This window comes from Pteropus vampyrus, unplaced genomic scaffold (genome assembly GCF_000151845.1).
Source record: "Pteropus vampyrus isolate Shadow unplaced genomic scaffold, Pvam_2.0 Scaffold177, whole genome shotgun sequence".
Lineage (NCBI taxonomy): Eukaryota > Metazoa > Chordata > Mammalia > Chiroptera > Pteropodidae > Pteropus > Pteropus vampyrus.
In genome coordinates this window covers 3,864,617-3,876,481 of record NW_011888958.1, presented here as the reverse complement: position 1 = coordinate 3,876,481, position 11,865 = coordinate 3,864,617, and the positions used below count along the sequence as shown (strand labels likewise).

The window sequence follows — 11,865 nt, the reverse complement described above, 5'->3', positions numbered from 1 at the left end:
TGCAGGTGAAGACCAGTGGGTGTGACACTTTCCATTTTGTTCCTAGAATATCAATCCAGACTGGGGAAATTTGAATGAATTCTATAAGCCAGTCCCACATCTTTGGGTGTCCCCCACGACTTGGCAGAGACTGTGATTTGTGCTGCCCTCTAGAGGAAGTATGGAACAAGTGACGTTGAACTGCCCAGCAGCCCAGGGATCTAGTAGCTGGGAGCCAAACTAGCGGAGGTGGGAGCAGCTGGGAGCAGCTGGGAGCAGCTGGGAGGAGCTGGGTGCAGCAATCCTGAGAGTTCCAATGCCAGTCAGAGCAGCTAGTATGGGCCGGCCCTGCCACAAGCGGCGATCGAGATCCACTCCAGCAGCGCCAACCACAACCACCACGAGAGCGCTACGGGAGATGTCTGTGAGAATTGTTCAGGCATCTCCACCCGTCTCCTCCCTACCAGCATGAGTTACAGTTACCCACAATATCTGAGAGGGGGTTGTGAAATGGGTATGTGGATAAGGGGCAGAAGAGGTGAGGGGAGGGTAGAAGGGAAAAACCAGTAGAAACGGAGGGAGGTTCAGGACCCTTTTCAGACCTCAGATTCTTGACCAAGTGCATGTAGACCCCAGAAAGATGGCAACACGTCAATATACAGATGTTTAGTTTAGAAGGATGGGCCGTTTGCACTCTCCTTTTGCATTAAAAGAAATAGAAGTCCAGAAAGTTTGAATAATTTTATTAAAGTTAGAGTTGAGCTGGTTGAGTCCAGAAATTCAAGCCAGACTCAAGGTCTAGTAGATTTTCTTCTACTCCACCGGGTGATATTTTCTTTTATGTCTCTATAAGATACCTAAAAAAGTTACATGTAATGGCCTTGGCCATTTCTCATAACTGAATAAATGTATTCATCACTAACCTCCCACCCCAATGAAAGACCAAATAAAATGAAGAGACTTTTAAAAGCTTCATCTCTGAAAAGTGATTTGTAAAGTTCAGGGTGGATGTTGAGCTCTTTAAGGTCCTAAAAATGTTCGAAGTACCAAAATCTTCATTTTTCCCTTTTTCCCCTTAAATAAAGGCTCTGATGGCTTTAACATTCCAGTTGTGCTCCTTGGTATGCCCACAGACACCCTTGTTACCTATGTTTTCTGTACTCAGAAACATGCAAAATGTCATTGCTCCTGCAGAATCTCACTGTGCTCTCCTTGGATGCCACGAGGCAGCTGCAACTCAAGCGTCCTTGCAGTTCCTGGGTTCTTGTGAATGTCGTCCTGACTCAGGCTGGCAATGGAACAAGGCAGATGGTTCTAGGAGGCCTCAGCCCACCACTTACAAGTCATGGGCAAACGTCTTCTCATTTCTAGGGATTTAAAAAAGACAAGGACGTGGAGGGAGACCTTTTTTTCTCACCTTCCTTCCCCAGCACATTCTCGACTATGAAATCTGACAAAAAAGAATAAAGAGACAAGGGAGAGTTGGAAAGAAAATTCCAGCTCCTAAGAAAATATTCAAGTTATTTCAAACAGTGCAAAGAGTTCCCTGAAAGGAAATACTATTGGAGGGATGAATAAAATTTTTTTTTTTTTGAAATGGTTTAGAGGAGATTTCTTTTAAAAATTACAGCTGGGATAGGCTGTATTGATGTCTACATAGAAAAAAGGTCAAAAAGATTGGTGAGATGGAACTTTCAGTCCTCATGGGATTTTTATTGAGCCCGTGTCAACAATAAAGTCATCAGAAAACCAGAAATGGTATGAACAGCTCAATGGAATATGTTTCAAAAGAAGATACCTACAAGAAAAAAATAATTTGTTAGGGTGCTTTTAATTAAAATGTTATCTAAATGTAAAAACATGTCAGCTACTATTAGCTCCTGCCTCTTACATTTATGACTTTAGTTCTGACCTCTTCTCTGACCCATGGATTTCTAAATCTCATACTTTAAATGTGCTATGCCACCTAAATGCAAATTTGAATGTCTCTACCTTGCTGAAAATCCTTCAATGGCTCCCTATCGCCTTACAGAAATAAAGCTCGAGCTCCTTAACATATTACACAAAGCTCCTTGTGACTTGTCTCATTCTCTCTAGCTGACATTGGTGCCTAAGCCCTGGATTGTCTCCCTGCTCTGGGCCCCTATATCTTCATGGCTCGAAAAGCTCAAGGCGGCTTTCTAATTGTAAAGTGCTTTCTTCCTTTTCGGAGGTCAGGTAAAACCAGTTAAGCAATTTCACCACTCCGCCAGGATGGGAGCTCTGATTCCATTTTGCTGTTAAACTTCATTCATTCCACAAACATTTGTTGAGTGCCTTGCTTGTGACAGGAACTATGCTAGAAAGTAGGGATTTGAGGGTGGACAAGACACATATCTTGTCTACAAAGAGTTTACACATTGAGAAAACTGCCTATTAGTTTCCTATTACTGCTATACCAAATTATCACAAATTTAGTGGCTTAAAACAGCGGTTCTGGAGGTCAGAAGTCCAAAATGGGTTTCATTGAGCTAAAATCAAGATGTCAGCAAGGCCGTAATCCTTCTGATGCCTCTAGGGGAGAATCCATTTCCTTTGCCTTTTGTAAAAGCTGCTAGAGGTTGCCTGGATTCCTTGGCTCCTGGCCCCTTCCTCCAGTGTCAAAGCCAGAAGTGTAGCATCTTCGAATCTCTCTCTGACTCTGTTTCCATGATCATATCTTCTTCTTTAACTCTAATTCTGACTCTTACCCTCTTATGAGAACCTTGTGATTATATCTGGCCCACTTGGATGATCCAGGATAATCTCCCTATCTGAAGATCCTTAACTTAATCACATCTGCAAAGTCCCTTTTGTCAGATAAGGTAACATTCACAGGTTCCAGACATTAGGACATGGACATCTTCGGGGGGATTAGTCTGCCTACCATACTATGCTAGCCCTTTTATTTTGTCTTTAAAATAGCCCTATTTGCTCATTCACCAAACATGTATCGAGTGCCTACTATATACCAGGCACTGTTCTAGGTACTGGGAATACGGCAGTAACAAAGTAGACATAAGGCTCTTGTTTTCAGGGATCTTACATACTAGATGAGAGATATACAATAAAACAATAAACGCTTAAGCAGTATGTCAGAGGATGGTAAGGACTCTAGAGAAAAATAAAGCTGGGTGAGAGGCCTGGGAAGTATGAGATTAGAGTGATTGCTATCTCATAAAGGGTGGCTGTAACAATCAAGGTCTAGTTAGGAGAACAGAAACCAATCTTGGTCATTTGAAAAGAGGGAATTGAACACAGGGGAACTGTTACACAGGCGATAAAAGGGCTGAGAAGCTAACCTGGCTGATGAGGCAATCCAGAGATTCTTAATACTTGAAAGCTGCTATCGTCCTTAGGCTAAGGATGTTATCAGCCCCTGGGACTGGTTCTTACCCAGTGCAACCTGGGGCCAATGAGGAGAGGCATCTGTTACTAAGACACTGCCTGAGGCACACAGAGAGGAGAATAAAGTCTTGCCCCTTCCATCTGTCCCAATTTCTCTCATGCTTCTCAAAGGTAGAACCCAGCTGTAAGCCCCTGACAAGGGATCCTGGGAGACAAAGCCCATGGTGTGTGAGTGGAGGTGGGGGAGGGGGGAACGTCAATCCTCTTGCAGCATATCCCTGGAGAAAAGAGGGTACTGGACAGCAAGTGGGCAAATGGCTGACACAGTGACCTTTGAACAGATACCTTAAAAAACTCAGAGGAGTCATAAGCACATTTGGAGGAAAGGGCATTTTAGGCAGAGGGAACAGCAAATACAAGGCTTGGAGGCAGGAGAATGCCTGATATATCCAGGTAACAGGGAGGAGAAAGTTTGGCTGGAGAGAGGGAGAGTGAGAGGAAGGCAATGAAGCCAGAGCTCTAGATGGGAGTCACAGAATGTGCTGTTCTTTAGGCCAGCATAGGAACATTGGCTTTTCCTTTGAGTCAGAAAAGAAGTCTTGGAAGGCCTTTGAGCAAAGAACTGACCTGATTTGACTTACTTATGCGCCACACTCTGGATCCTGTGTATAGAATAAATTATTGGAGGAAAGGGCAGGAATAGGGAGACCAGATAGGGAGACTCTTGTAATAATCCAAGCGAAAAATGGCTTGAACCAGAGAAGGAGAGTTGCAATGGGTGGAAAGTGATTGCATTCTATATGTATTTTGAAGGAAGAACCAGCAGAATTCACTGATGGTCTGGATGTGTGATGTGATAGAAGATAAGTCAAGGATGACTCCAAGAGTTTTGCTCTCAACAAAAACCTCTGAATCTCAGGAAGGGTGTCCTTAACTGAAGTGGGGAAATCAATAGGAGGGAACTACTTTTGGAGAGAATATCTGGTGCTTTCCCATTTTAGACGTGTGAAGTTCGAGATACCTACTATACAACCAATTGGAGATGCTGGAGTTTGGGGAGGTGTTTGGCCTGGAGATGTAAATTTGGGAGTATTGTCAGTATATAGATGGCATAAAAGTCATCAGACTGGTAAGATTGCCATGGAATGAGAAGAGACCACAAAGAGATGTCCAAGGACTGAGTCTGGGGACTTCTATGTTTAGAGATCTGTGACTGAGACAGCTAGAAAGGTAGGAGAAGAAACAAGACAGTCTCTTAGCCCACAAGCCACGTGAAGGAAGTGTTTCAAGGATGAGAGTGATCAACCTCTCCTCTGCTGCTAAGCCATAGGTGAGGTGAAGATGGGAACTGAGCACTGAATTTAGCAAGGAGGCAGTCACTAAGGACGCTGAGAAGACCCGTTTCCCTGGAGTGGTGGGGGCGAAAGACTGCCCGGAGTGGATTCAAGAGAATTGTAGATGAAGACATCCAGGCATCTGTGGAAAAACCTTTGAAGATTCCAGTGGTAAAATGAAGCAGAGGTCGACATGGGACCTAAGAAATGTTTTATTTATTTATTTTATGCCATGGTATATATTACAACACTCTTGTAAGCGCTTGAAAAATAGAGAGGGAACAATTGCTGAATCTGTTCTTGAGTCAGAAGAAATGGGACAAGATGAATCTTCACTAAGAATGCTGAGAGTTCACCATAAGTGACAGGAGGACAGAAGAGAGTATGTAAACAGATGCAAGTAGGTTGGTGAAAGCTAGTATTTAGGTAGAGTACACCACATAGAGCTAAAACAATAAAACCCTTAAATTGAAACAGCGGTGGATATAATTTAATCTTTGATGACATGGGGGCTTTTTGGTTCTTTCTAATAGTTAAGCATCATTTTTTTGAGTATTAGTAATGCCCTGTAGATGTATAGCCAGTAATAGGAAGTTCTGAACTGATAATAGGCTGGATAAACCAGATTTTAACATAAAACATGCGAATGTGAATTGATGCTTATAATATCAAAAAATATCAATTTTCCTTGCTTGATAGCCTTCTGGGTCAAAATTCATCCCATATTTGATATACTAGGGTATACCGTTGAGTAGAAGTGAATTATCAGAGAGAAATGAATTCAACAGTGCTTTAAAAAACTATGAAGCAAATAGGGAGGGAGTAACCTGGTAAATGGCTAGATGTTCTCCTTATCACTAGGAATGGTTACACATTCCTTGGGTGTGAGGGTGGAGATGAATAGGAGGCCAAGAAAGAGAGTTGGCAGGACGTGGGTTGAGACCTACTCTGTGCTTGGCAAACTCTCGATTCCTCATTTCCCTCTTCTGCAGCCCCTAGTCTGCAAATATGAAACCCTAGAAGGTCAGGGAGGCTGCAGAAGGAGTGTTTGACCTAGAGAATGCACAGTTAGAACCTTAGCTTTGCTGGATTTCGTCTTTTATTTCCTTCAGAAACATTGGTGAAAGTTCTGTCACCAGTGAAGGGTAAATAGTAGCCTAGGGCCTTGAAAGAGCAGTTTTTCCCTGGAACAATTTCTACTATTCTACTATGCCTGAAGGTTAGGGAAGTTATTTTTGTAATTTGAGGCCAATACCCATCTCTTGAGCCTCATAAGAAGCACTGAATAAAGTTAATAGATTTGGCTAGCACTTGGGTCAATTATTTCAAGTGTATCAAATGGCTATCTGGGAATCGTAAAACAGGTGGCCCTGAAACTGTACTGTGTGGTGGATATAGATTGGCAGCCATCCTTTAAGGGCAAAACTTTGTTCAAAGTTGAGACAGAGCAAATGAACAGCAACTGATTTACAATGGTGTGAAAGATGGTGCCTTAAAACAGATCAACAGGCTTGGTGGTGATACTCCATTGTGTGTAAATTTTTGATATTAAAAATACCAGTCTGTGAATTTAAGGCTCACTTTTCCTTCCCTCCTTCTTTCTTTCCTTCCTTCCTACCGTCTTAAAGTTATTTTGGTGGGGGTGTGGAAGCATTTAGTTTGTGTGTTTGGTTTGAATTAGCATATTTATTAAATAATAAAGAATCTGTTTCGAATTAGTCTAAAAGCAAATCAGGAACAATGGATTCCCTTTGAATAACTGTAACATGGTCAATATTTTTGTTGTTTTTATACTTGAGACAGAACTTTAAAATCAACTTGTCAACATATAGCTAAACTTTATGAAACTGGACTACTATAAAATGAAACACTCATGTTTTTTATTCTGTTTGATGTAAATGGAAAATATCTGTTATTGGAAATTTTTATAGATCTAAGAGCTATAGAATTTTAAAGACATAATGACCTAATATCTGGGCTACCCCTCATTTTACAGATGAAGAATCAGAAAAATTAACTTTTTAAGGAGACTCAATTATTTGTGACACAGAAAAAACTCAAATACTAGTTTCTTGACTTTGTCTAGTGCTTTTTATCACTATATCACTAGGTTTCTAATATAACTTTCATTCACATAGCATTTAAGCTTGTACGTAGTTTAAGAGTTTTCATGAACTTTTTTAGGTTTCTAGATTTACAGGATTGAGTTGAATAATGGTTTTTGCATATTGACGTAAATAGAGAAAGAATCTATTTTTAAAACTGAGATATAATTCACATACCATGGAATCGATTTTTACTCATTCATTTTGAAATCTAAAGTTTAAACTCAACTTCTATTTACAGTGTCCGATCTCTCCCTTCCCCTCAAAGTCTCTACAATTAAAGGAAAACAACTGGGGGTGAGAAGATTTCATGTTCATCCTTAACAGCATTTTGGAGTAGGTCATTTGAAGAAGTTTAATGATTAAAAAAAAAAAAAATGCCCTCCATGGTGATTAGGGTTTTTATGAGACAAAGATGGAGAAGGGAAGAATTCTAACTATTAAAAACAGACACAGTCTGTGTGAAAAGAAATGAGAGGATAGTTTAATAGAGTCAAAAACGTAACTGGGGAGCAGAAATATAGTCTTAGCGTAAGTATTTTCCAGGGTAGGGTGAAAGGAAAGTACTGAGGACAAATACAGATTGTTGAGTTCATTTTCCCCCCAATAGACATTAAGTAAATACCTACTATGTACCAAGCCTGTGGAAGCTCTAAGAATACAAAGTTGAATCAGGCAGATTCTCAAGGAAACCAGTCTAGAGGTGGTGGTGGGGATGCAGCGGGGTGAGGGGGCGGGGGAAGGAGACTGAGGGGGGTTATGGAGTGCGCGGGGGTTGAGGAATGACGTTAGCTGGGGAGTTGAAAAACTGAATACATAGTAGAAATTTGGGGGTACAGATATGCACAGGCTTCTCTGGCGGAAATCTGCCCCAGGACCTCTTAAAAAGACAATTAGCTTCGTTTGCCAAATTTAGCCAGATAGCATGACGCTGATGTTTACAGATATCCTCTCTGAAGAGGTTTAAAAATCCTCCCGCTTCTAGCCCTCGCTTTTTCCACCATTAGGGCGTCGGGCAAGGGAGGGGGCAGGTTGAAAACTGCACCCACGTTGGCTGTCTGTGCTCTCCGCAGGAGACAGGAATCCAGGGCTTTGCCGTCGTCATAGCAACTAGGAGTTCTGCTGTCCCCCCACCTTCCTCCGACTCCTTACACTTCCCCCGCCACTTGGGCAGAGCTGCCCTTATTCTCGCGAGATTTGAGCGCAGCGCCGAGCTACCCAGCGGTGATCTCACCGGAGACCGGGGGGAAGGAGGGAGGGAGTGAAGGAGGGGAAGGAATGGGGCGGGGAGGCGGGGAGGGGAGGGGACGGGAAGGGCGAGTGCGGCGCCTCCATCGCCGGCAACTTTGTGAGCGAGTTCAGTGCGTGCGTGAGCGAGTGAGCGAAAGTCAGTGCGGCGCCGAGTCCCCGGGAGGAGGGTACCCGGGGAGGGCCAGGTCTGGGCTCCAGAGGCCACCCCCTGCCCGCCCCCCCGCCACTCCATCCCCTCCTGCCTCCGTGGCTTCCTCCTCCTTTCCTTCCCCTACCGATCCTCCCCAGCCTTCCCGCCCGGGGCTGCAGTTACCTGTCCCCTCCCCCACTCGGCACGCACCTCCCGATTCCCCGGCGCCCACCTCGGACCTCGGGATCCCCGATTTCTAGACGCTCAGCACTCGCTGCCTGCGCCGGCCGCCCCCTCAACTCTTTCTCCTGGGGGCAGGAGGGCGGGATGGGGGGCATTGAGCCTCGGAGGCGGCGCGAGCGGGGACCCGAGCGCCCAGACAATAGTTGATGCCCGGGGACCGGGGCATCTCCGCCCCCCATTCTGCTAGGACCGAGTTCCCCGCCGGCTGCTCTCGGGTGTGCATTCCGGGTTCCCCTTAAAGCCTGGCTCGGGAGTTGGACTGATTCACTATCGCCTTCACCGGGTCCCCCTTCGCTCGGCGCCCGCCCCGACCTCGCCGCCTGCCGTTCTCCGCAGAAGAGGCGGCGAGTGAGCGCGCGCCGACGGTCTACACGGTTTCTCTTTCTCCCCAGGGAGAGCGCGCGGCGGACGCACCCGGGACGCGCGGCCGCACCAGGAGGCTGGGCCCAGCGGTAAGTGGCTCCTGCGCCCCGGGGCCGGGCAGGGGAGCGGGGTTGCAGGACTGTTGACAGCCCCGGACCCCCCTTCTGGCGGGGGCTCGAGTCTAGGACTGGGAGTAGGACACCCGGAGGCCGGTCAAAGTTTTATTTCCGATTTGGTGGCGTGCTGATAGCGCAGCCCGGCGGGAGCGAGTCCGGGCTGCACCGCGCCGGGCGTGCGCGCACGCACCTTGGAATCCGAATCTGCACAACTGTCGGCCAGGCGCCCGTGGGGGAGGCTGGGAGACCCGCGCCGGGGTTGGGATGGCTGGGCCCACGCCGCTGCTCTCTTCTCCACACGACGACCCTTCCTTTTCAGTCACCTGGGTGAGCGCTTTGCAGGCTGAGCTGGAGAAGACAGGCCGAGAAGGTTTAATCGTGAGAAAGGGGAAGAGCAGCTTGGTGCCCGCGGGTGGTTAATTTCTTTCCGGGGGAGTCTGGGGAGTGAAATTCTGGGATGCTCTAACCTGCTGCAAGTAAACCGCAAGGGGGCTGGGGAGGCGTGAGGGTACTGCTAAAGGAACTTTTACTCCCTCGCTCCATCTGTTTCCAACTTCTTTCCTGACCTTAAGGAAATTTGCGAGGCTCCCTATCGCTCCATGGCATTTCTAGGAAGACAAGTAATCGTGGTGGGCAGGTTGAAATTTCATCGGGTTCCCTGTTTGGAAAACATAGAGACAAGGGAATTGGCTCACTTTCAAGGAAGATGTTTAATTGAGTTGTTGGTATTCGTTTCGAAAGGAAGCATTTCGAGACTGATGACCCCTAGACGGCATTTATCTTATAGATTTTATTTTTCCTGAGGGAAGGTAGCATTTATTGAAATTCTTACTACCTGCTAAACGATTATATTTCTAAACTGCAGCCAGTGATGCGATGCAAATTTCAGAGGAAAGGTGTTGACTTTCATCAGGTTCCAGGTCTATCTGGATGAACTGGGGTTGGCGTTTCCTCTATAAAGCAAACCTTTCATGTTGAAACTCTGACTCAGACTCTTAAGCCATTGTTTTTATACTGGTACTCTGTAGGAGTTAAGTGTCAACTTTCTCTTGTTTTCTCATATAGAATATTCGTCTAAGGTAAAGATTCTCTGACTTAATCTTTTGAAAAAGTACAAGATTTAGTCCTATAATATTCTCTGCAGCCAGTTTAGTAACGGTATTAATTTTCTATATAATTTTGATTTAATGACTTTCACTTTTTCCTTTTCCCTTTTATGAAAGCTGCAATTAAGTCACTTTTACGAGGATTAAAAAAGCTGATGGGAGTAATATAGAACAGTGGTAACAGCAGTAATTTCAAGTAAAAGGTTTACGTAAAGCAGTTTATGGTCACTGATGTCTCTGACTATTAGATGACATACCAGTTATTAATGAGAATATTAATATTAAAACATTTTTTCCCATGGAGTAAGTTATTTATACTAAAGCATTAGCAATTAGTGCATTTAAAATGACTTGGGTGGTGATTTGCACATAAATGGTTAGGAGCAAAATAAGAGATTTTGGGGGATTAATGGTTTCATGTGGCTATTTTCTTATCTCATTAGGCTTAAGTAAAGGACTTTTGAAGTTGACTGTATCATTAGATTTCTCTTGTTGACTGAGAGAACAAGTTTGGCAAGTGGCTCAAGACAGTCAGTAGGTGTTGCTGTTAGCTTCTCTGCAGTTCCTGGTACTGCTCTTTGAGTTTGAAATTGCAATTCTGGTGCAATCAACTTAGATCTGAAACATCAGGCAGTGTTGTAACTTTATCCTAGAATTCTGCTGCAAGGTTGACTTGAACTCTTGGTAATAATTCCAAAGCACCTCACTGAAATTGTATATTGAGATTTTTAAAACTATTCTTTACTTTTTTCGGGCTTTTGTATTTGCTTTTGCTTTGAATTAGGCATGTAATTTTGATGTAGCCCCCTCATTTTAAAGCATCTTTTTAAAAACTACCTTCTAGTAACTTCATTGAAGTCACAGATTGCAGATTGCTTGAGATTAGGAGTTTAGTAGACTTTGGGAGATCTCGGTTGACTATGAGTTGAGATAGGAGGTATATTTTCTAAAGTTTGCAGGTTGAACTTTTCAATAAATGACTGTCTTCTATCTCTTCGAGCTGTGAAACCAGGAGTATGAGAAGAGGCAGAACAGTATGAGTACAGATTCCATGAACCTTTCTGATTTAGGTGAAAGTATGTCATGATTAATGATAACATGATTCTCTGCTTCCTACAGGTCCTCACTGCCGTGTTATCATTTCTGTTGGTCCATCCCAGTGCACATATGTTGTATGAATAGTCTAAAGATTTTCTGATGACAGCTCAGATTTGAGCCTTTTGTTTCACTGACCAAATTGAACTTTCTCTGAGGAAGACAAATAGACTCGTTCCCATTAATGTAGAGTTAGAGCTCTTATATAGCATGCTTCTTTTTTTCTTTTGACTAAAATCACAGTTCATATCTCAAATACAGACTTCCTCTCCCCATAATGTCATTATATCCCTAACCTTTGAGATTTGTATTGTCAAACAGGACGTATTGAGTGCCTCTACCTAGAAGGCATGCTGTTGGAGTCCGTGATTCCAATGGTGAGTTAAAGTGTGCTCCTGGCCCCAAGGAGCTTAACCATCCACTGGGGCCATTTGTAGTAACCTTTCCTTGTTTGGTATTATGACACCCTGATGCCCCCATAAAGCTTTTGCATAGCAGGCAATTATTTTTGAATTTTAACTTAAATTAATTTTTGAAATAATTTAATAAATAATTTTAAAAGTTAATGTTTTAAAAAATAATAACTTTTGATATACTGAAATATGAACAAAGTATTCTCAGAAGGTCTGGGCTTCAAATTTTCCACCTCTGGGATCTTAAAAAAAAAAATTTGAACCTCTTTCTCAACTGTCTTTCTGAAAAACTATTTTTTGTAGAGATTAGCACAATACTTGCTTGCCTCACAGCTTTGCTGCAATAATTGAGACTATAAGTATG

At 43.7% G+C, this 11,865-nt stretch overlaps 1 protein-coding gene across 10 annotated transcripts in view; it reads left to right on the top strand.

Annotated features, from left to right (window-relative positions):
• Positions 1-8,078: 8,078 nt before the first annotated feature.
• Positions 8,079-11,865, top strand: part of SIPA1L1 (signal induced proliferation associated 1 like 1) — a 348,029-nt gene continuing 344,242 nt past the window's right edge. For 3 of the 10 annotated variants that reach the window (XM_023537069.1, XM_023537057.1, XM_023537060.1), the window contains exon 1: positions 8,265-8,860. The gene's annotated coding sequence lies outside the window, so the exon portion shown is untranslated. Of the gene's footprint in view, positions 8,221-8,263; positions 8,861-11,865 lie in introns of those variants that run through there. The other 7 variants (XM_023537059.1, XM_023537062.1, XM_023537061.1 and 4 more) reach the window with 4 other exon arrangements.